The following is a 25,633-nucleotide window of genomic DNA, read 5'->3' as shown; positions in this document are numbered from 1 at the left end:
GCACCAGCGTGACCACACTATGCAGAGAAGGTAGGTAATGTGCAGGTAAAGATATGTTGAATGGGTAAAGGCAAGAAGCACCAGTGTGACCCCAGGATGCAGAGAAGATAGGTAATGAGCAGGTAACGATATGTTAAATGGGTGAAAGCAGGAAACATCAGCGTAAATACACGGTCCCGTAGATGGAGAGAAAACATAAATAGAGAGAGGGATTGGGGAGGCTTTAGCATTGTCTTCATCTCTGAATTTGTCTTAATGGGTTTTAGAGCATTCACTCATCTACAGCTGTGGTTATGGTATAGGCTCACATATATCCTAAAATTGATATTAATATTTGTGCAGTGCATATTCCTAAATAACAATGTGAGGGGGGTTCTGTATCGACTGCAAGTAATCTTCAATCACAACAGAATATCTAATATGCTTTCTCTCTTTTTTAGGCGATTCATTGGCGTTAACCCTGAGAGGGGAACAAAGGCTAGCCAGGGAAAGGCGGTGTCCAAGAAGACCAGGAAGCTGGTCCAGAAAAAGGCAGCAACTGTAAATCCTCACGTAGCCACCCTTATAAAACATCTCACAGACTTTGAGTGGGGCTTTATGTAGCCGACAACTAAACACTGGACTCGTGTTCAGTGTTTTGTCTCCAGTTAGAAATTAAGTGGACATGTTATAAATGTTAAAATGCTTTACTGAAAATAAGAAGAATGCACTAAATGTACATTGAATGTATTTGATGCACTTTAAAATAATTGGTTAATAAAAACATAATCTTGCAAGGCCATTTCTCCAGTCATTTTTATGCCAGCAGATTGCAGGGATTTTGATTTTGAAAAATTAAAAGTTCAACTCATTAACTTCTAGTGGCATTATACTGTAAAGCTCAGTCTATAGTGCTTACAATTATTTTACTGTAATTAACTGTTAATGGATATTACAGTAGATACACTAAAATAACAGTGTAATGCCGCTAAACAGATAACAGTATTATGCTGTGAAGCGTATATTTGACCGGTAAATTGAGAGCTTTTCCTTCTGGCGCAGCTCCTTCTTACCACAACGAATCGATATAGCGTCCTCATTACTGAAGACGCCGCACTGATCAGCCTGTGCATCTCATGATCCACTCTTCCCTCACTCATGAACAAGACTCCAGGTACTTGAACTCATCCACTTGGGGCAAGATCTCCTGCCCAACCTCGAGATGGCACTCCACCCTTTCCCGGGCGAGAACCTCGGACTTGGAGGTGCTGATTCTCATCCCAGTCGCTTCACACTCGGCTGCGAACCAATCCAATGAGAGCTGAAGATCCTGACCAGTTAAAGCCAAAAGGACCACATCATCTGCAAAAAGGAGAGACCTAATCCTGCAGCCTCCAAACCGGATCCCCTCAACGCCATGACTGCGCCTAGAAATTCTGTCCATAAAATTTATGAACACATTTGGTGACAAAGGGCAGCCAACACGAGGGTTGGACTCCGGTCCAACCCTCCCTGGAAAGGGGTCCGACTTACTGCTGGCAATGCGGACCAAGCTCTGACACTGATCATACAGGGAGCGACCCGCCACAATCAGACATGCCGATACCCCATACTCTCTGAGCACTCCCCACAGGACTTCCCGGGGTGGCCACGGTCGAATGTCTTCTCCAAGTCCAAAAAGCACATGTAGACCGGTTGGACAAACTCCCATGCACACTCAAGGACCCTGCCGAGAGTATAGAGCTGGTCTACCGTTCCACGACCAGGACGAAAACCACACTGTTCGTCCTGGATCCGAGGTTCCTCCTCTCCAGTACACATGAATAGACCTTACCGGGAAGGCTGAGGAGTGTGATCTACGATAGTTGGAACACACCCTCCGGTTCCCCTTCTTAAAGAGAGGAACCACCACCCCGGTCTGCCAATCCAGAGGTACCGCCCCTGATGTCCACGCGATGTTGCAGAGTCTTGTCAACTAAAACAGCCCCACAGCATCCAGAGCCTTAAGGAACTCCGGATGGAGCTCATCCACCCCCGGGGCCTTGCCACCGAGGAGCTTTTTAACTACCTTGGCAACCTCAGCCCCAGAAATAGGAGAGCCCAACAAAAATTCCCCAGGCACTGCTAGTCCTGTCGGTGTGCCCGCTGCCTCTGGAGTCCCATGAGCCAAAAGGACCAGATAAGCTCTTTCTTCAGCTTGACGGCATCCCGCACTGCTGGTGGCAACCAGCGGGTTCTAGGATTACCGCCACGACAGGCACCAAACACCTTGCGGCCACAGATCCAATCAGCTGGCTTGAAAAGAGAGGCACGGAACATGATCCATTCAGACTCAATGTCCAGCACCTCCTTTGTGACATGTTCAAAGTTCCTCCGGAGGTGGAAAAAGAAACTCTCTCTGACAGGAGACTCTGCTAGGCATTCCCAAAAGACTCTCACAATGCGTTTGGGCCTGCCAGGTCTGTCCGGGATCCTACCCCACCATCGGAGCCAGCTCACCAGGTGGTGATCGGTAGAAAGCTCGCCCCTCTCTTCACCCGAGTGTCCAAAACATGAGGCCGCAAATCTCATGACACAACTACAAAGTCAATCATGGAACTGCGGCCGAGGGTGTCCTGGTGCCAAGTGCACATATGGACACCCTTATGTTTGAACATTGTGTTTGTTATGGACAATCCGTGACGAGCACAAAAGTCCAATAACAAAGCACCACTTGGGTTCAGATCCGGGTGGCCATTTTTCCCAATCACGACTCTCCAGGTTTCAAAGTCGTTGCCAACATGAGCGTTGAAGACCCCCAGCAGATCAAGGGAATCACCCGAGGGAGCACTCTCAAGGGAATCCAAAAAGAGTGGGTACTCTGAGCTGCTGTTTGGTGCGTAAACACCAACAACAGTCAGGACCCGTCACCCAACCCGAAAGCGGAGGGAAGCTACCATCTCGTCTTCTGGGTGAAGTCCAACGTGCAGGCTTTGAGCCGGGGGGCAACAAGAATTGCCAACCCAGCCTCTCATTACTTGCAACGCCAGAGTGGAAGAGAGTCCAACCCCTCTTGAGATAACAGGTTCCAGAGTCCTTGCTGTGCGTCGAAGTGAGTCCAGCTTTATCTAGCCGGGAACTTCTCCACCTCGCGAGGTGACGTTCCACGTCCCAAGAGCGAGCTTATGTAGCCGATAATCGGACCGCCAAGTGCCCTGCCTTCGGCTTCCGCCCAGCTAACACTGCACCCGACCTCTATGACCCAGCCCATGAGTGGTGAGCCTATTGCAGGGGGGACCCACGTTGCCTCTTCGAGCTGGGCCCCATGGGCACCAGTCGCTCGCCATCGTGCCCCACCTCTGGGCCTGGCTCCACAGGGGAGCCATGGTGACCCGCGTCCGGGCGAGAAAATATCTAGGTCCTCGATTTGTACTTTTCATAAAGGTCTTTGAGCTGCTCTTTGTCTGATTCCTCACCTAGGACCTGTTTGTCTTGGGGGACCCTACCAGGGGGCATAGAAGCCCCCGGACAACATAGCTCCTAGGATCAGTGGGACACGCAAACCACAAAGGTGGCGGCTCAGAAAGCAGGTTATATAAACATAACTCCAAAACCAAACATGCAAGATGTCTAAACATGCCTGTAATATTGTATCAATGTGAGTTTTACTAGAATCGGTTGTTTTTTTAAGGCTTGCAAACACAAAAAGTTTTTTTTACTCAATATGACAGTAAGTTCTTAAAATGCTGAGATAATGTGAAAAAAGCAATACAAATGTATTCCAACATAATTCCTAAACCAAACATGCAAAATGTCTAAAAATGCCTGTAATATTGAATCCTTGTGAGTTTTACTAGAATCATTTGTTTTTGTAAGGTTTGCAAATACAAAAATTGAGTTTTATGACAGACACAAGTTAGTTTTTTCACTCATTATAACAGTATAGATGTCATACTATATATTAAAGTTATATGAACATAACTCCAAAACCAAACGTGCATTATGTCCAAAATTGCCTGTACTATTGTATAGATGTGAGTTTTACTAGAATCAGGTTTGCAAATACAAAAATTGGGTTTTATGACAGTATACTGTCACACTCAATATGACAGTATAACTGTCATACTAAATCCATCCATTTTCTTCCGCTTATCCGAGGTCGGGTTGCGGGGGCAGCAGCCTAAGCAGAGAGCCCAGACTTCCCTCTCCCCAGCCACTTCGTCCAGCTCTTCTCGGGGGATCCCGAGGCGTTCCCAGGCCATAGTCTTTCCAATGTATCCTAGGTCTTCCCCATGGCCTCCTGCCGTTCGGACCTAGGGAGGCGTTCGGGTGGCATCCTGAGCAGATGCCCGAACCACCTCATCTGGCTCCTCTCAATGTGGAGGAGCAGCGGCTTTACACTGAGTTCCTCCCAGATGACAGAGCTTCTCGCCCTATCTCTAAGGGAGAGACCCACCACCCGGCGGAGGAAACTCATTTCGGCCGCTTGTACCCGTGACCTTGTCCTTTCGGTCATAACCCAAAGCTCATGACCATAGGTGAGGATGGGAACGTTGATCGACCGGTAAATTGAAAGCTTTTCCTTCTGGCTCAGCTCCTTCTTCACCACAACGGATCGATATAGCGTCCTCATTACTGAAGACACCGATCCGCCTGTAGATCTCACAATCCACTCTATCCTCACTCGTGAACAAGACTCCTAGGTACTTGAACTCCTTCACTTGGGGAAAGATCTCTTTCCAAACCTCGAGATGGCACTCCACCCTTTCCCGGGCGAGAACCATGGACTCTGACTTGGAGGTGCTGATTCTCATCCCAGTCGCTTCACTGCGAACCGATCCAATGAAAGCTGAAGATCTTGGCCAGTGAAGCCATCAGGACCACATCATCTGGAAAAAGCAGAGACCTAATCCTGCAGCCACCAAACCAGGCGCAGTCATGGCGTTGAGGGGATCCTCAAAGCCATGACTGCGCCTAGATATTCTGTCCATTAAAGTTATGAACAGAATCGGTGACAAAGGGCAGCCTTAGCGGAGTCTAACCCTCACTGGAAAGGGGTCCGACATACTGCCGGCAATGCGGACCAAGCTCTGACACTGATCATACAGGGAGACACCCGCCACAATCAGACATGCCGATACTCCATACTCTCTGAGCACTCCCCACAGGATTTACCGGGGGCCAAGGTCGAATGTCTTCTCCAAGTCCACAAAACTTATGTAGACTGGTTGGGCAAACTCCCATGCACACTCAAGGACCCTGCCGAGAGTATAGAGCTGGTCTACCGTTCCACAACCAGGACGAAAACCACACTGTTCGTCCTGGATCCGAGGTTCCTCCTCTCCATTACACATGAATAGACCTTACGGGGAAGGCTGAGGAGTGTGATCTACGATAGTTGGAACACACCCTGGTCCCCTTCTTAAAGAGAGGAACCACCACCCCGGTCTGCCAATCCAGAGGTACCGCCCCCGATGTAGACGCAATGTTGCAGAGTCTTGTCAACCAAGACTGCCCCACAGCATCCAGAGCCTTAAGGAACTCCGGACGGAGCTCATACCCCCGGGGCCTTGCCACCGAGGAGCTTTTTAACTACCTTGGCAACCTCAGCCCCAGAAATAGGAGAGCCCACCACAGACTTCCCAGGCACTGTTTCCTCATAGGAAGACGTGTTGGTGGGACTGAGGAGGTCTCGCTTGGCCTGTCGGTATGCCCACTGCCTCTGGAGTCCCATGAGCCAAAAGGACCCGGTGGCTCTTTCTTCAGCTTGACAGCATCCCTCACTGCTGGTGGATTACCGCCACGACAGGCACCAAACACCTTGCGGCCACAGCTTCAATCAGCTGGCTCAACAAGAGAGGAACGGTCCCAGAACATGGTCCACTCAGACTCAATGTCCAGCACCTCCCTCGTGACATGTTCAAAGTTCTTCCGGACATGTTCAAAGTTCTTCAGGAGACTCTGCTAGGTGTTCCCAGCAGACCCTTACAATACGTTTGGGCCTGCCAGGTCTGACCGGCATCCTCCCCTACCATCGGAGCCAGCTCACCACCAGGTGGTGGTTGGTGGAAAGCTCTGCCCCTCTCTTCCCCGAGTGTCCAAAACATGAGGCCGCAAATCCCATGACACAACTACGAAGTCAATCATGTGGCCGAGGGTGTCCTTGTGCCAAGTGCACATATGGACACCCTTATGTTTGAACATTGTGTTTGTTATGGACAATCCGTGACAAGCACAAAAGTCCAATAACAAAGCACCACTTGGGTTCAGATCCGGGTGGCCATTTTTCCCAATCACGACTCTCCAGGTTTCACTGTCGTTGCCAACATAGCGTTGAAGTCCACCAGCAGAACAAGGGAATCACCCGCGGGAGCACTCTCCAGTACTCCCTCAAGGGAATCCAAAAAGAGTTGGTACTCTGAGCTGCTGTTTGTTGTGTAAACACAAACAACAGTCAGGACCCGTCACCCAACCCGAAGGCTGAAGGAAGCTACCATCTCGTCTATTGGGTTTAAAGTCCAACGTGCAGGCTTTGAGCCGGCGGGCAACAAGAATTGCCACCCCAGCCTCTCATTAGTTGCAACGCCAGTGGGGAATCTCTTCCACTCTGGCGTTGCAAGTAATGAAAGTTCAGCTCAGTCCAGCCCCTCTGAGAGAACAGGTTCCAGAGCCCTTGCTGTGAGTCCAACTATATCTAGCCGGGAACGTCTCCACCTCATGCACCAGCTCAGGCTCCTTCCCTCCCAGCGAGGTGACGTTCCATGTCCCAAGAGCGAGCTTATGTAGCCGATAATCGGACCACCAAGTGCCCTGCCTTCGGCTGCCGCCCAGCTCACACTGCACCCTCTATGACCCAGCCCATGAGTGGTGAGCCCTGGAGGGGGGATCCACGTTGCCTCTTCGAGCTGAGCACGGCTGGGCCCCATGGGGACTGGCCCGTCAATCGCCATCGTGCCACACCTCTGGGCCTGGCTCCACAGGGGAGCCACGGTGACCTGCGTCCGGGCGAGAAAAAATCTAGGTCCTCAATTGTACTTTTAATAAAGGTCTTTGAGCTGCTCTTTGTCTGATCCCTCACCTAGGACCTGTTTGTCTTGGGAGACCATAGAAGCCCCCGGACAACATAGTTCCTGGATCAGTGGGACACGCAAACCACAAGGGTGGCGGCTCAGAAAGCAGGTTATATAAATATAACTCCAAAACCAAACATGCAATATGCCTAAACATGCCTGTTATATTGTATCAATGTGAGTTTTCCTAGAATCGGTTGTTTTTGTAAGGTTTGCAAATACAAAAATTAGGTTTTACTCACAATGACAAAATCACACTCAATATGACAGTTATTTAAACATAACTCATAAACCACACAAAAAAATGGCTAATAATGCCTGAAATAATGAATCATTGGGAGTTTTACTGAGTTTTATATTTTGCAAACACAAAAAGTAGTTTTTTACTTGACTGTAATGTTCTTAGAACCCTGAGATAATGGGAAAAAAGCAATAAAAATGTATTTAAACCTAACTCCTAAACAACACATGCAAAATGGCTAATAATGCCTAGGGAGACATGTAACGTTGTTAGTTTAAAAAAATGATCTTTTGTAAAGATATCAAAGACACAAGCTAGTTTTTTCTATTCAATATGACAGTATAACAGTCATGCTAAATATGAAAGTTATATAAACATAACTCCAAAACCAAACATGTGTCGTGTCTAAAAATGCCTGTAATAAAGTATTTATGTGAGTTTGTAAGGTTTGCAAAAACAAAAAGTAGTTTTTTACTCAATATGAAAGTAATGTTCTTAGAATCCTGAGATAATGCGAAAAAAGCAATACAAATGTATTCAAACACAAATTTTAAACCAAACATGTAAAATGTCTAAAAAATCCTGTAATATTGAATCTATATAAGTTTTACTAGAATCAATTGTTTTTGTAAGGTTTGCAAATACAAAAATTTACTTGACTGTAATGTTCTTAGAACCCTGAGATAATGGGAAAAAAGCAATAAAAATGTATTTAAACCTAACTCCTAAACAACACATGCAAAATGGCTAATAATGCCTAGGGAGACATGTAACGTTGTTAGTTTTAAAAAATGATCTTTTGTAAAGATATCAAAGACACAAGCTAGTTTTTTTTATTCAATATGACAGTATAACAGTCATACTAAATATGAAAGTTATATAAACATAACTCCAAAACCAAACATGTGTCATGTCTAAAAATGCCTGTAATAATGTATTTATGTGAGTTTGTAAGGTTTGCAAAAACAAAAAGTAGTTTTTTACTCAATATGAAAGTAATGTTCTTAGAACCCTGAGATAATGCGAAAAAAGCAATACAAATATATTCAAACACAAATTTTAAACCAAACATGTAAAATGTCTAAAAAATCCTGTAATATTGAATCTATATAAGTTTTACTAGAATCAATTGTTTTTGTAAGGTTTGCAAATACAAAAATTAGGTTTTACACATAATGACATTAAAACTGTAACACTCAATATGACAATTATTTATTTATAACTCCTAACCACACATGAAACATGTCTAATAATGCGTGAACAAATGTATCTTTGTGAGTGTTACTAGAAACATTTTCTTTTGTAAGGTTTGCAAAGACAGGTTAGTTTTTTTTACTCAATATGACAGTATAACTGCCACACTCAATATGACAGTTATTTAAACATAACTCTTAAACTACACATGAAAAATGATTAACAATGCCTGAAATAATGCATTCTTGTAAGTTTTACTCGAAACATATGCTTTTTTAAGGCTTGCAAACACAAAAATTATTTCTTTACTCAATATGACAGTAATGTTCTAAAATTCTGAGAAAATACGAACAAATTAAAAAAAATGATTCCAACATAATTCCTAAACCAAATACGCAAAATGTCTAAAAATGTCTGTAATATTGAATCCATGTGAGTTTTACTAGATTTAAATGATTTTGTAAGGTTTGCAAATACATAAATTAGGTTTTACTTACTATGTCATAACTGACAGTATATGACAGTTATTTAACCATTACTCAAACCACACATGAACAATGGCTAATAATGCCTGAAATAATGCATCCTTGGCCGTTTTACTCGAAACACATGCTTTTTTAAATCTTGCAAACACAAAAAGTAGTTTTTTTTACTCAATATGACTGTAATGTTCTTAAAATCCTGAGATAATGCGAAAAAAGCAATAAAAATGTATTTAAAAATTACTCCTAAACAACATATGCAAAATGGCTAATAATGCCTGGAAACATGTATCTTTGTTAGTTTTACTGGAAAAATGATATTTTGTAAAGTTTGCAAAGACACAAGCCAGTTTTTTTTAAATGCAATATGACAGTATAACAGTCATATTAAATATGAAAGTTATATGAACATAACTCCAAAACCAAACATGTGTCATGTCTAAAAATGCCTGTAATAATGTATTAATGTGAGTTTGTAAGGTTTGCAAAAACAAAAAGTAGTTTTTTACTCAATATGAAAGTAATGATCTTGGAATCCTGAGATAATGCGAAAAAAGCAATAAAAATGTATTTAAACATAACTCCTAAACAACCCAGGCAAAATGGGTAATAATGCCTGGAGACATGTATCTTTGTTAGTTTTACTAGGAAATGTATATTTTGTAAAGTTTGCAAAGACACAAGCTAGTTGTTTTTATTCAATAAGACAGTATAACAGTCATACTAAATATGAAAGTTATATAAACATAACTCCAGAACCAAACGTGTGTCATGTCTAAAATTGCCTATAATAATGTATTTATGTGAGTTTGTAAGGTTTGCAAAAACAAAAAGTAGTTTTTTCCTCAATATGAAAGTAGGGATTTTAGAATCCTGAGATAATGCGAAAAAAGCAATAAAAATGTATTTAAACATAATTCCTAAACAACCCATGCAAAATGGGTAATAATGCCTGGAGACATGTATCTTTGTTAGTTTTACTAGAAAAATGATCTTTTGTAAAGTTTGCAAAGACACAAGCTAGTTTTTTTTAATTCAATATGACAGTATAACAGTCATACTAAATATAAAAGTTATATAAACATAACTCCAAAACCAAACATGTGTCATGTCTAAAAATGTCTGTAATAATGTATTTATGTGAGTTTGTAAGGTTTGCAAAAACAAAAAGTAGTTTTTTACTCAATAGGAAAGTAATGATCTTGGAATCCTGAGATAATGCAAAAAAAGCAATAAAAATGTATTTAAACATAATTCCTAAACAACCCATGCAAAATGGGTAATAATGCCTGGATACATGTATCTTTGTTAGTTTTACTAGAAAAATGATGTTTTGTAAAGTTTGCAAAGACACAAGCTAGTTTTTTCAAATTAAATATGACAGTATAACAGTCCTACTGAATATGAAAGTTATCAAAACAAAGCTCCAAAACCAAACATCTGTTATGTCTAAAAATGCCTGTAATAATTTATTTATGTGAGTTTGTAAGGTTTGCAAAACAAAAAGTAGTTTTTTCCTCAATATGAAAGTAAGGATTTTAGAATTCCTGAGATAATGCGAAAAAAGCAATACAAATGTATTAAAACATAATTCCTAAACAACCCATGCAAAATGGGTAATAATGCCTGGAGACATGTATCTTTGTTAGTTTTACTAGAAAAATGATTTTGTAAAGTTTGCAAAGACACAAGCTAGTTTTTTCTTATTCAATATGACAGTATAACAGTCATACTAAATATGAAAGTTATATAAACATAATTCCAAAACCAAACATGTGTCATGTCTAAAAATGCCTGTAATAATGTATTAAAGTGAGTTTGTAAGGTTTGCAAAACAAAAAGTATTTTTTTCCTCAATATGAAAGTAAGGATTTTAGAATCCTGAGATAATGCGAAAAAAGCAATAAAAATGTATTTAAACATAATTCCTAAACAACCCATGCAAAATGGGTAATAATGCCTGGAGACATGTATCTTTGTTAGTTTTACTAGAAAAATGATCTTTTGTAAAGTTTGCAAAGACACAAGCTCGTTTTTTTTATTCAATAAGACAGTATAACAGTCATACTAAATATAAAAGTTATATAAACATAACTCCAAAACCAAACATGTGTCATGTCTAAAAATGTCTTTAATAATGTATTTATGTGAGTTTGTAAGGTTTGCAAAAACAAAAAGTAGTTTTTTACTCAATAGGAAAGTAATGATCTTGGAATCCTGAGATAATGCGAAAAAAGCAATAAAAATGTATTTAAACATAACTCCTAAACAACCCAGGCAAAATGGGTAATAATGCCTGGAGACATGTTTGTTAGTTTTACTAGGAAATGTATATTTTGTAAAGTTTGCAAAGACACAAGCTAGTTGTTTTTATTCAATAAGACAGTATAACAGTCATACTAAATATGAAAGTTATATAAACATAACTCCAGAACCAAACGTGTGTCATGTCTAAAATTGCCTATAATAATGTATTTATGTGAGTTTGTAAGGTTTGCAAAAACAAAAAGTAGTTTTTTCCTCAATATGAAAGTAGGGATTTTAGAATCCTGAGATAATGCGAAAAAAGCAATAAAAATGTATTTAAACATAATTCCTAAACAACCCCTGCAAAATGGCTAATAATGCCTGGAGACATGTATCTTTGTTAATTTTACTAGAAAAATTATATTTTGTAAAGTTTGCAAAGACACAAGCTAGTTTTTTTAATTCAATATGACAGTATAACAGTCATACTAAATATGAAAGTTATATAAACATAACTCCAAAACCAAACATGTGTCATGTCTAAAAATACCTGTAATGATGTATTTATGTGAGTTTGTAAGGTTTGAAAAACAAAATTAGTTTTTTACTCAATATGAAAGTAATGATCTTAGAATCCTGAGATAATGCGAAAAAAGCAATAAAAATGTCTTTAAACATAATTCCTAAACAACCCATGCAAAATGGGTAATAATGCCTGGACACATGTATCTTTGTTAGTTTTACTAGAAAAATTATGTTTTGTAAAGTTTGCAAAGACACAAGCTAGTTTTTTAAAATTAAATATGACAGTATAACAGTCCTACTAAATATGAAAGTTATCAAAACATAACTCCAAAACCAAACATGTGTCATGTCTAAAAATGCCTGTAATAATGTATTTATGTGAGTTTGTAAGGTTTGCAAAACAAAAAGTAGTTTTTTCCTCAATATGAAAGTAAGGATTTTAGAATCCTGAGATAATGCGAAAAAAGCAATAAAAATGTATTTAAACATAATTCCTAAACAACCCATGCAAAATGGGTAATAATGCCTGGAGACATGTATCTTTGCTAGTTTTACTAGAAAAAGTATCTTTTGTAAAGTTTGCAAAGACACAAGCTAGTTTTTTCTTATTCAATATGACAGTATAACAGTCATACTAAATATGAAAGTTATATAAACATAACTCCAAAACCAAACATGTGTCATGTCTAAAAATGCCTGTATTAATGTATTAATGTGAGTTTGTAAGGTTTGCAAAAACAAAAACTATTTTTTTACTCAATATGAAAGTAATGATCTTAAATCCTGAGATAATGCAAAAAAAGCAATGAAAATGTATTTAAACATAATTCCTAAACAACCCATGCAAAATGGGTAATAATGCCTGGAGACATGTATCTTTGTTAGTTTTACTAGAAAAATGATCTTTTGTAAAGTTTGCAAAGACACAAGCTAGTTTTTTTTTATTCAATATGACAGTATAACAGTCATACTAAATATAAAAGTTATATAAACATAACTCCAAAACCAAACATGTGTCATGTCTAAAAATGCCTGTAATAATGTATTTATGTGAGTTTGTAAGGTTTGCAAAAACAAAAAGTAGTTTTTTCCTCAATATGAAAGTAAGGATTTTAGAATCCTAAATAATGCGAAAAAAGCAATAAAAATGTATTTAAAGATCATTCCTAAACAACCCATGCAAAATGGCTAATAATGCCTGGAGACATTTATCTTTGTTAGTTTTACTAGAAAAATGATCTTTTGTAAAGTTTGCAAAGACACAAGCTAGTTTTTTTTTATTCAATATGACAGTATAACAGTCATATTAAATATAAAAGTTATATAAACATAACTCCAAAACCAAACATGTGTCATGTCTAAAAATGCCTGTAATAATGTATTTATGTGAGTTTCTAAGGTTTGCAAAAACAAAAAGTAGTTTTTTACTCAATATGAAAGTAATGATCTAAGAATCCTGAGATAATGCGAAAAAAGATAAAAATGTATTTAAACATAATTCCTAAACAACCCATGCAAAATGGGTAATAATGCCTGGAGACATGTATCTTTGTTAGTTTTACTAGAAAAATGATCTTTTGTAAAGTTTGCAAAGACATAAGCTAGTTTTTTTTTATTCAATATGACAGTATAACAGTCATACTAAATATAAAAGTTATATAAACATAACTCCAGAACCAAACGTGTGTCATGTCTAAAATTGCTTATAATAATGTATTCATGTGATTTGTAAGGTTTGCAAAAAAAAAAAGTAGTGTTTTACTCAATATGAAAGTAATGATCTTAGAATCCTGAGATAATGCGAAAAAAGCAATACAAATGTATCCAAACACAATTTTTAAACCAAACATGTGAATTGTCTAAAAATGCCTGTAATATTGAATCTATGTAAGTTTTACTAGAATCAATTGTTTTTGTAAGGTTTGCAAATACAAAAATGAGGTTTTACACATAATGACATTATAACTTTAACACTCAATATGAAAGTTATTTAATTATAACTCCTAAATACACATGAAACATGTCTAATAGCGTGAAAAAAATTATCTTTGTGAGTGTTGCTAGAAACATTTTCTTTTGTAAGGTTTGCAAAGACACAAGTTAGATTTTTTTAACTCAATATGACAGTATAACGCCACACTCAATATGACAGTTATTTAAACATAACTCCTAAACCACACCTGAAAAATGGCTAATAATGCCTGAAATAATGCATCTTTGGGAGTTTTACTGGAAACATATGCTTTTTTTAAGGCTTGCAAACACAAAAATTATTTGTATTGTATTATGTATTACAACATAATTCCTAAACCAAACATGCAAAATGTCTGAAAATGCCTGTAATATTGAATCCATGTGAGTTTTATTTGAATCAGTTGTATGGTTTGCTAATACAAAAATTGGGTTGTATGACAAACACAAGTTAGTTTTTTTACTCAATATAACAGTTTAGCTGTCATACTATATATGAAAGTTATATAAACATAACTCCAAAACCAAACCATTATGTCCAAAACTGCCTTTAATATTGTATATATGTGAGTTTTACTAGAATCAGGGTTGCAAATACAAAAATTGGGTTTTATGACAGTATACTGTCACACTCAATATGACAGTTATTTAAACATATCTCGAACAACACATGCAAAATAGCTAGTAATGCCTGGAGCATGTGTCTTAGTTAGTTTTACTAGAAAAATGTTATTTTGTAAGGTTTACAAAGACACAAGTTAGTTGTTGTTTTTATTCAATATGACAGTACAACTGTCATACTAAATATGAAAGTTATATAAACATAACTCTAAAACCAAACATGCATTGTGTCTAAAAATGCCTGTAATATTGTATCTGTGTGAGTTGAACTAGATTTAGTTGTTTTTGTAAGGTTTGCAAATACAAAATAAGGGTTTTACTCACTATGACAGTTTACTGTCACACTCAATCTGACAGTTATTTATTCAAACATAACTCCTAAACCACACATGCAAAATGGCTAATAATGCCTGGAGATATGTATCTTTGTGAGTTTTACTAGAAACATTATATTGTGTAAGGTTTAGTTAGTTTTTGTGCTCAATCTGACAGTATGACTGTCATTCTAAATCCATCCTTTTTCTTCCGCTTATCCGAGGTCGGGTTGCGGGGGCAGCAGCCTGAGCAGAAAATCCCAGACTTCTCTCTACCCAGCCACTTCGTCCAGCTCTTCTCGGGGTATTCCGAGGCGTTCCCAGGCCAGCCGGGGACATAGTCTTTCCAATGTGTCCTAGGTCTTCCCCGTGGCCTCCTGCCACACCTCCCTAGAGGCGTTCGGGTGGCATCCTGAGCAGATGCCCGAACCACCTCATGGCTCCTCTCAATGTGGAGGAGCAGCGGCTTTACTTTGAGTTCCTCCCGGATGACAGAGCTTCTCACCCTGTCTCTAAGGTAGAGACCCACCACCCGGCAGAGGAAACGCATTTCGTCCGCTTGTCCTTTCGGTCATAACCCAAAGCTGGGAACGTAGATCGACAGTAAATTGAGAGCTTTTCCTTCTGGCTCAGCTCCTTCTTCACCACAACGGATCGATATAGCGTCCTCAATACTGAAGACGCCGCACCAAACCGCCTGTGGATCTCTCGATCCACTCTATCCTCACTCGTGAACAAGACTCCTAGGTACTTGAACTCCTCCACTTGGGGCAAGATCTCCTCCCCAACCTGGAGATGGCACTCGACCCTTTCCTGCGCGAGAACCATGGACTTGGACTTGGAGGTGCTGATTCTCATCCCAGTCGCTTCACACTCAAGGACCCTGCCGAGAGTATAGACCTGGTCTACCGTTCCACGACCAGGACGAAAACCACACTGTTCGTCCTGGATCCGAGTTTCCTCCTCTCCAGTACACATGAATAGACCTTACTGGGAAGGCTGAGGAGTGTGTTTCACGATAGTTGGAACACACCCTCCGGTTCCCCTTCTTAAAGAGAGGAACCACCACCCCGGTGTGCCAATCCAGAGGTACCACCCCCAATGTTCACGCGATGTTGCAGAGTCTTGTCAACCAAGACAGCCCCACAGTATCCAGAGCCTTAAGGAACTCATCCACCACCGCCTTGCCACGGAGGAGCTTTTTAACTACCTAGGCAACCTAAGCCCCAGAAATAGGAGAGTCCACCACAGATTCCCCAGGCACTGCTTGGCCTGTCGGTATGCCCGCTGCCTCTGGAGTCCCATGAGCCAAAAGGACCCGATAGGCTCTTTCTTCAGCTTGACGGCATCCCTCCCTGCTGGTGGCCACCAGCGAGTTCTAGGATTACCGCCACGACAGGCACCAAACACCTTGCGGCCACAGCTCCAATCAGCAGGCTCGACAAGAGAGGCACGGAACATGGTCCACTCAGACTCAATGTCCAGCACCTCCCTCGTGACATGTTCAAAGTTCTTCCTTATGTTTGAACATTGTGTTTGTTATGGACAATCCGTGACGAGCACAAAAGTCCAATAACAAAGCACCACTTGGGTTCAGATCCGGGTGGCCATTTTTCCCAATCACGACTCTCCAGGTTTCACTGTCCTTGCCAACATGAGCATTGAAGTCCCCCAACAGAACAAGGGAATCACCCGAGGGAGCACTCTCCAGTACTCCCTCAAGGGAATCCAAAAAGAGTGGGTACTCTGAGCTGCTGTTTGGTGCGTAAACACAAACAGCAGTCAGGACCCGTCACCCAACCCGAAGGCGGAGGGAAGCTACCATCTCGTCTACTGGGTTAAAGTCCAACATGCAGGCTTTGAGCAACAACAATTGCCACCCCAGCCTCTCATTGCTTGCAACGCCAGAGTGGAAGAGAGTCCAGCCCCTCTTGAGAGAACAGGTTCCAGAGCCCTTGCTGTGCGTCGAAGTGAGTCCAACTATATCTAGCCGGAACTTCTTCACCTCGCGCACCAGCTCAGGCTCTTTCCCTCCCAGCGAGGTGACGTTCCACGTCCCAAGAGCGAGCTTATGTAGCCGATAATCGGACTGCCAAGTGCCCTGCCTTCGGCTGCCGCCCAGTTCACACTGCATCCGACCTCTATGACCTCAATGGGCCCATGAGTGGTGAGCCCATTGGAGGGTTGACCCACGTTGCCTCTTCGAAATGAGCCCGGCAGGGCCCCATGGAGACAGGCCCGGCCACCAGTCGCTCGCCATCGTGCCCCACCTCTGCGCCTGGCTCCACAGGGGAGCCACGGTGACCTGCGCCTGGGCGAGAAAAAATCTAGGTCCTCGATTTGTACTTTTCATAAAGGTCTTTGAGCTGCTCTTTGTCTGATCCCTCACCTAGGACCTTTTCTCAGGGGATCCCGAGGCGTTCCCAGGCCAGCCGGGAGACATAGTGTTCCCAATGTGTCCTGGGTCTTCCCCGTGGCCTCCAGGATGACAGAGCTTCACCTTCACCAGGGGTGTCAAACTCAAATACAGAGTGGGCCAAAGTTTAAAACTGAACAAAGCCGCGGGCCAAGGTTGAACAAATTAACCTTTTAATAGGGACCCAAACACGTTTTGCATTGAATATTGAACAAGCAAGGCTTATATAACTTTATAGTGACATGCAAAATGGAGTTTCAAATAATAATAATAATAATTAAAAAATATCAATTGCATATCAAATATAATTTAAATACAAATTGAATGCCTCTTTTCTATTTGCAGCCTTCTGAGGTAAATATCAACATTAACTTTATCCACAGGCTAATACATTTGAAAATAAAATAACAATGAATAAAACAACCATTCAGGACTTTAAACTGCTCAGTTTGCAACACACTGATCTAATTTGATGTGCCCAAGCCAGATACCTGGCATCTTTTTTTAGATGCTAGTTCTTTAATGTCGGGGCTCAGGCTTTGAGCTGAGGCAACTTTCATTATCGAACAAGATGTTCAACAGTCATATCTCGTACACCCAATTCTAACATCATTCAGACCCACTCACAAGATATGTGCAGCTACAGCACGCATACACAAATGAATGCAACGCATACTTCATCAACAGCGATACAGGTTACACTGAGGGTGCCAGTATAAAAAACTTTAACACTGTTAGAAATATACGCCACACTGTGAACCCACACCAAACAAAAATAAAAAACACTTTTCGGGAGAACATCCGCACCGTAACACAAAATAAACACAAAAGAACAAATACCCAGAATCTTTTGCAGCACTAACTCTTCCGGGATGCTACAAAATACACCCCCGCTACCACCAACCCCCCCCCCCCCCCCCCCCCCCCCCCCCCCACACACACACACACCTTGTAGCGTCTCGGAAGATTTAGTGCTACAAAGGGTTCTGGGTATTTGTTGTGTTGTGTTTATGTTGTGTTACGGTGCGGATGTTCTCCCAAAATGTGTTTGTCATTCTTGTTTGGTGTGCATTCACAGTGTGGCGTATATTTGTAAAAGTGTTAAAGTTTTTTATTTGGCTACCGTCAGTGTAACCTGTATCGCTGTTGATGAAGTATGCGTTGCATTCAATTGTGTGTGGGTGCAGAAGCTGCACTGACATGAAACTGGGCTGGCACTCGTTTGACTAGCTGGAAAAAAAAAAAAAATTCGGGAGGAGTGCTGGAGTCACTCCCGGGAGGGTTGGCAAGTATTAGAAGTAGCGGCACTGCCGCAATGTATAATCGAAGGTCCAGCTTTAGTGTTAATTTGATATTGCCTCAAGGGCCAAGTCAAATTACACGTTGGGCCAAATTTGGCCCACCGGCCAGAGTTTGACACCCATGACCTTCACTGTAAAAAATTACTGTAAAAATAAAAAATAAAATTACAGTTATATACTCCATCCATCCATCCATGTTCTACCGCTTATTCCCTTCGGGATCGCGGGGGGCGCTGGAGCCTATCTCAGCTACAATCAGGCGGAAGGCGGGGTACACCCTGGACAAGTCGCCACCTCATCGCAGGGCCAACACAGATAGACAGACAACATTCACACTCACATTCACACACTAGGGCCAATTTAGTGTTGCCAATCAACCTATCATGTTCTTCTTAAATGCAGTTAAGTACTGTAAATTTTGTTGCATTTTTCAAAAAATATCGACCAGCAGTAAGTTACTGTAAAACTTACAGTGTAATTCAGTATTTTTCAGACTTGTTTCTTGGGTCCGCCCACAATTCGTCCAACCGAGCTTCATTTCACCTGGCCGACCCTGCTAAATCCATCCTACTGCATCGTGTGTTTTTGATAACAAGGTAAGAGTCACTTGTACCTTGATGTGTCATTTTCTGTTTGAATTACTTTATATATATATTTATAAAGTCCGAAATGACATAGCGTCACAGTCAGCATCACAGACACTATCGTTGACCACGCGCATGTACCGCCGCATGCTAGCTAGCTAAGTTTTCTTCTTTTTTGTCATAGTCATCATAAAAGATGATAACTTGCAACATATGTGCTACGACTTGCAGCAATGTATTTGCGTATGTTAGACACATGCAAAGTCATAGTTGTATGCCTAATGCATCGTTTAAGTGTGCTTTCCCTAAATGCACAAGAGTTTTTTCCAACTTCTCAGCCTTCAAAACTCACAGCTGTCGTCATAAATATGGCAAGAGTAGGACTGATATGTATAGCGCAGAAGGTTTACCTTGTAATATTGTCTCATGTAGCGCGAAGTGCGATGATATACGGGCCTTTCTCCTGCATTTGAAAAGTCATATTACCGAAGGTAGGACAGTTACGTGCCCCTTCAGTCAATGTGAAAAAAGATTTACAGTTAAGTCTACTTTCACATCGCACGTGTCAAGGAAGCACTACGGCTACACTGAACGAAGTTTGACTTGATCAACAGCAAATCCAAGCAGCTCTTGTGTTATTAACACTGATGATGACTATTGTGATATGCAACTTGAGGATTCAGGATATTCCTGTTATGAAGACATGGAGGTCTACTTGCATTAAGAAAATGTTCACAGCACTGAAAAAAGGTTGAGAACCACTGCCTTAGGACAGTGGTTCTCAACCTTTTTTCAGTGATGTACCCCTGTGAACATTTTTTAAATTCAAGTACCCCCTAATCAGAGCAAAGCATTTTTGGTTGAAAAAAAGAGATAAATAAGTAAAATACAGCACTATGTCATCAGTTTCTGATTTATTAAATTGTATAACAGTGCAAAATATTGCTCATTTGTTGTGGTCTTTCTTGAACTATTTGGAAAAAAAGATATAAAAATAACTAAAAACTTGTTGAAAAATAACCAAGTGATTCAATTATAAATAAAGATTTTTACACATAGAAGTAATCAACTTAAAGTGCCCTCTTTGGGGATTGTAATAGAGATCCATCTGGATTCATGAACTTCATTCTCAACATTTCTTCACAAAAAAAGAAATCTTTAACATCAATATTTATGGAACATGTCCACTACGCTTTAACCAAGCCTCCATTGTTTTCTACATGGATAGTTGATTGACAGTTGGTGCCGTGTGGCACCGCCAGGTAGGGTCAAACCATCATGGCATGGGGGAAACTCTGGCTTTATGGTAATGAATGGAATAGCCTACTTGATTAGTTGTTCAGTTTATGAACTTACATTCATATTTTGTCGAAGTATTATTCAATAAATATATTTATAAAGGATTTTTGAATTGTTGCTATTTTTAGAATATTTAAAAAAAATCTCACGTACCCCTTGGCATACCTTCAAGTACCCCCAGGAGTACGCGTACCCCCATTTGAGAACCACTGCCTTAGGAGACTAGATGTAAACAGAGGAAAGAGAGAGCGAGTGAGGTGGCCATTCCAAATACTTTTAAAATGCTACCCATATTGGATACTGTTTAGGAACGTAAACTGCATTTCTTGACTGTACCAGTTGCTGGTGACAAAGTCACAATAAAACGTTGGATGATCAGCATGGAAGGTGATGTCATCTGCAAAGGCGTCCAACCTAGCTTAATCTCAGGGCTTGCTGCCCTTCTTGCCACCTACTATGTGTTCAACTTGGAATACCAAGAGGAAGGTCCTCGGACATTGGAATTTGTTCAAAGGTAAATCCTCTTGATACTGTTAAAATACTGTTAGGATATTTTATTTTATATTTCTCACCTCTGTTCAGGAATTTGACTTGTCATTTCCCCAATTGTGTGCCTTAAATCAATGACTCTTCTGTTCCTTTGTGTACCTTCTTATTAGGGACCGAAGCACCAGTTTGACTCTAGGATACAGAGAAGGTAGGTAATGTGCAGGTAAAGATATGTTGACTGGGTCAAAGAAGGAAGCACCTGTTTGACCCCAGGATGCAGAAAAAGTAGGTAATTTGCAGGTAAAGATATGTTGACTGGATGATGGCAGGAAGCACCAGCTTGACCCGAGAATGCAGAGCAAGTAGGTAATGTGCGGGTGAAGATATGTTGAATGGGTAAAGGCAGGAAGCACCAGTGTGACCCCACCATGCAGGGAAGGTAGGTAATGTGCGGGTGAAGGTATGTTGAATGGATGAAAGAAGGAAGCGCAGGTGTGGTCGAGGCCATGCAGACAAGGTAGGTATGTGCAGGTGAAGATATGTTGTATGGTGAAAGAAAGAAGCACCAGTGTGACCCAAGGATGCAGGGAAGGTAGGTAATGTGCAGGTAAAGATATGTTGAATGGGTGAAGGCAGGAAACACCAGCTAGACGCCAGGATACAGAGAAGGTAGGTAATGTGCAGGTAAAGATATGTTGAATGAGTAAAGGCAGGAAACACCAGCTTGACTCCAGGATACAGAGAAGGTAGGTAATGTGCAGGTAATGATATGTTGAATGGGTAAAGGTAGAAAGCACCAGCGTGACCACACTATGCAGAGAAGGTAGGTAATGTGCAGGTAAAGATATGTTGAATGGGTAAAGGCAAGAAGCACCAGTGTGACCCCAGGATGCAGAGAAGATAGGTAATGAGCAGGTAACGATATGTTAAATGGGTGAAAGCAGGAAACATCAGCGTAAATACACGGTCCCGTAGATGGAGAGAAAACATAAATAGAGAGAGGGATTGGGGAGGCTTTAGCATTGTCTTCATCTCTGAATTTGTCTTAATGGGTTTTAGAGCATTCACTCATCTACAGCTGTGGTTATGGTATAGGCTCACATATATCCTAAAATTGATATTAATATTTGTGCAGTGCATATTCCTAAATAACAATGTGAGGGGGGTTCTGTATCGACTGCAAGTAATCTTCAATCACAACAGAATATCTAATATGCTTTCTCTCTTTTTTAGGCGATTCATTGGCGTTAACCCTGAGAGGGGAACAAAGGCTAGCCAGGGAAAGGCGGTGTCCAAGAAGACCAGGAAGCTGGTCCAGAAAAAGGCAGCAACTGTAAATCCTCACGTAGCCACCCTTATAAAACATCTCACAGACTTTGAGTGGGGCTTTATGTAGCCGACAACTAAACACTGGACTCGTGTTCAGTGTTTTGTCTCCAGTTAGAAATTAAGTGGACATGTTATAAATGTTAAAATGCTTTACTGAAAATAAGAAGAATGCACTAAATGTACTTTGAATGTATTTGATGCACTTTAAAATAATTGGTTAATAAAAACATAATCTTGCAAGGCCATTTCTCCAGTCATTTTTATGCCAGCAGATTGCAGGGGTTTTGATTTTGAAAAATTAAAAGTTCAACTCATTAACTTCTAGTGGCATTATACTGTAAAGCTCAGTCTATAGTGCTTACAATTATTTTACTGTAATTAACTGTTAATGGATATTACAGTAGATACACTAAAATAACAGTGTAATGCCGCTAAACAGATAACAGTATTATGCTGTGAAGCGTATATTTGACCGGTAAATTGAGAGCTTTTCCTTCTGGCGCAGCTCCTTCTTACCACAACGAATCGATATAGCGTCCTCATTACTGAAGACGCCGCACTGATCAGCCTGTGCATCTCATGATCCACTCTTCCCTCACTCATGAACAAGACTCCAGGTACTTGAACTCATCCACTTGGGGCAAGATCTCCTGCCCAACCTCGAGATGGCACTCCACCCTTTCCCGGGCGAGAACCTCGGACTTGGAGGTGCTGATTCTCATCCCAGTCGCTTCACACTCGGCTGCGAACCAATCCAATGAGAGCTGAAGATCCTGGCCAGTTAAAGCCAAAAGGACCACATCATCTGCAAAAAGGAGAGACCTAATCCTGCAGCCTCCAAACCGGATCCCCTCAACGCCATGACTGCGCCTAGAAATTCTGTCCATAAAATTTATGAACACATTTGGTGACAAAGGGCAGCCAACACGAGGGTTGGACTCCGGTCCAACCCTCCCTGGAAAGGGGTCCGACTTACTGCTGGCAATGCGGACCAAGCTCTGACACTGATCATACAGGGAGCGACCCGCCACAATCAGACATGCCGATACCCCATACTCTCTGAGCACTCCCCACAGGACTTCCCGGGGTGGCCACGGTCGAATGTCTTCTCCAAGTCCAAAAAGCACATGTAGACCGGTTGGACAAACTCCCATGCACACTCAAGGACCCTGCCGAGAGTATAGAGCTGGTCTACCGTTCCACGACCAGGACGAAAACCACACTGTTCGTCCTGGATCCGAGGTTCCTCCTCTCCAGTACACATGAATAGACCTTACCGGGAAGGCTGAGGAGTGTGATCTACGATAGTTGGAACACACCCTCCGGTTCCCCTTCTTAAAGAGAGGAACCACCACCCCGGTCTGCCAATCCAGAGGTACCGCCCCTGATGTCCACGCGATGTTGCAGAGTCTTGTCAACTAAAACAGCCCCACAGCATCCAGAGCCTTAAGGAACTCCGGATGGAGCTCATCCACCCCCGGGGCCTTGCCACCGAGGAGCTTTTTAACTACTTTGGCAACCTCAGCCCCAGAAATAGGAGAGCCCAACACAGATTCCCCAGGCACTGCTCGGCCTGTCGGTATGCCCGCTGCCTCTGGAGTCCCATGAGCCAAAAGGACCAGATAAGCTCTTTCTTCAGCTTGACGGCATCCCGCACTGCAGGTGGCCACCAGCGGGTTCTAGGATTACCGCCACGACAGGCACCAAACACCTTGCGGCCACAGCTCCAATCAGCTGGCTTGAAAAGAGAGGCACGGAACATGATCCATTCAGACTCAATGTCCAGCACCTCCTTTGTGACATGTTCAAAGTTCCTCCGGAGGTGGAAAAAGAAACTCTCTCTGACAGGAGACTCTGCTAGGCATTCCCAAAAGACTCTCACAATGCGTTTGGGCCTGCCAGGTCTGTCCGGGATCCTACCCCACCATCGGAGCCAGCTCACCAGGTGGTGATCGGTAGAAAGCTCGCCCCTCTCTTCACCCGAGTTTCCAAAACATGAGGCCGCAAATCTCATGACACAACGACAAAGTCAATCATGGAACTGCGGCCGAGGGTGTCCTGGTGCCAAGTGCACATATGGACACCCTTATGTTTGAACATTGTGTTTGTTATGGACAATCCGTGACGAGCACAAAAGTCCAATAAAAAAGCACCACTTGGGTTCAGATCCGGGTGGCCATTTTTCCCAATCACGACTCTCCAGGTTTCAAAGTCGTTGCCAACATGAGCGTTGAAGACCCCCAGCAGATCAAGGGAATCACCCGAGGGAGCACTCTCAAGGGAATCCAAAAAGAGTGGTTACTCTGAGCTGCTGTTTGGTGCGTAAACACCAACAACAGTCAGGACCCGTCACCCAACCCGAAAGCGGAGGGAAGCTACCATCTCGTCTTCTGGGTTAAGTCCAACGTGCAGGCTTTGAGCCGGGGGGCAACAAGAATTGCCAACCCAGCCTCTCATTACTTGCAACGCCAGAGTGGAAGAGAGTCCAACCCCTCTTGAGATAACAGGTTCCAGAGTCATTGCTGTGTGTCGAAGTGAGTCCAAATTTATCTAGCCGGGAACTTCTCCACGTCCCAAGAGCGAGCTTATGTAGCCGATAATCGGACCGCCAAGTGCCCTGCCTTCGGCTTCCGCCCAGCTAACACTGCACCCGACCTCTATGACCCAGCCCATGAGTGGTGAGCCTATTGCAGGGGGGACCCACGTTGCCTCTTCGAGCTGGGCCCCATGGGCACCAGTCGCTCGCCATCGTGCCCCACCTCTGGGCCTGGCTCCACAGGGGAGCCACGGTGACCCGCGTCCGGGCGAGAAAATATCTAGGTCCTCGATTTGTACTTTTCATAAAGGTCTTTGAGCTGCTCTTTGTCTGATTCCTCACCTAGGACCTGTTTGTCTTGGGGCACCCTACCAGGGGGCATAGAAGCCCCCGGACAACATAGCTCCTAGGATCAGTGGGACACGCAAACCACAAAGGTGGCGGCTCAGAAAGCAGGTTATATAAACATAACTCCAAAACCAAACGTGCATTATGTCCAAAATTGCCTGTAATATTGTATATATGTGAGTTTTACTAGAATCAGGTTTACAAATACAAAAATTGGGTTTTTTGACAGTATACTGTCACACTCAATATGACAGTATAACTGTCATACTAAATCCATCCATTTTCTTCCGCTTATCCGAGGTCGGGTTGCGGGGGCAGCAGCCTAAGCAGAGAGCCCAGACTTCCCTCTCCCCAGCCACTTCGTCCAGCTCTTCTCGGGGGATCCCGAGGCGTTCCCAGGCCATAGTCTTTCCAATGTATCCTAGGTCTTCCCCATGGCCTCCTGCCGTTCGGACCTAGGGAGGCGTTCGGGTGGCATCCTGAGCAGATGCCCGAACCACCTCATCTGGCTCCTCTCAATGTGGAGGAGCAGCGGCTTTACACTGAGTTCCTCCCAGATGACAGAGCTTCTCACCCTATCTCTAAGGGAGAGACCCACCACCCGGCGGATGAAACTCATTTCGGCCGCTTGTACCCGTGACCTTGTCCTTTCGGTCATAACCCAAAGCTCATGACCATAGGTGAGGATGGGAACGTTGATCGACCGGT

The sequence above is a fragment of the Entelurus aequoreus genome, linkage group LG23 (genome assembly GCF_033978785.1).
Source record: "Entelurus aequoreus isolate RoL-2023_Sb linkage group LG23, RoL_Eaeq_v1.1, whole genome shotgun sequence".
Taxonomy (NCBI): Eukaryota; Metazoa; Chordata; class Actinopteri; order Syngnathiformes; family Syngnathidae; genus Entelurus; species Entelurus aequoreus.
The sequence above is the reverse complement of the archived record's forward strand: the minus strand, read 5'-3'. Positions refer to the sequence as shown.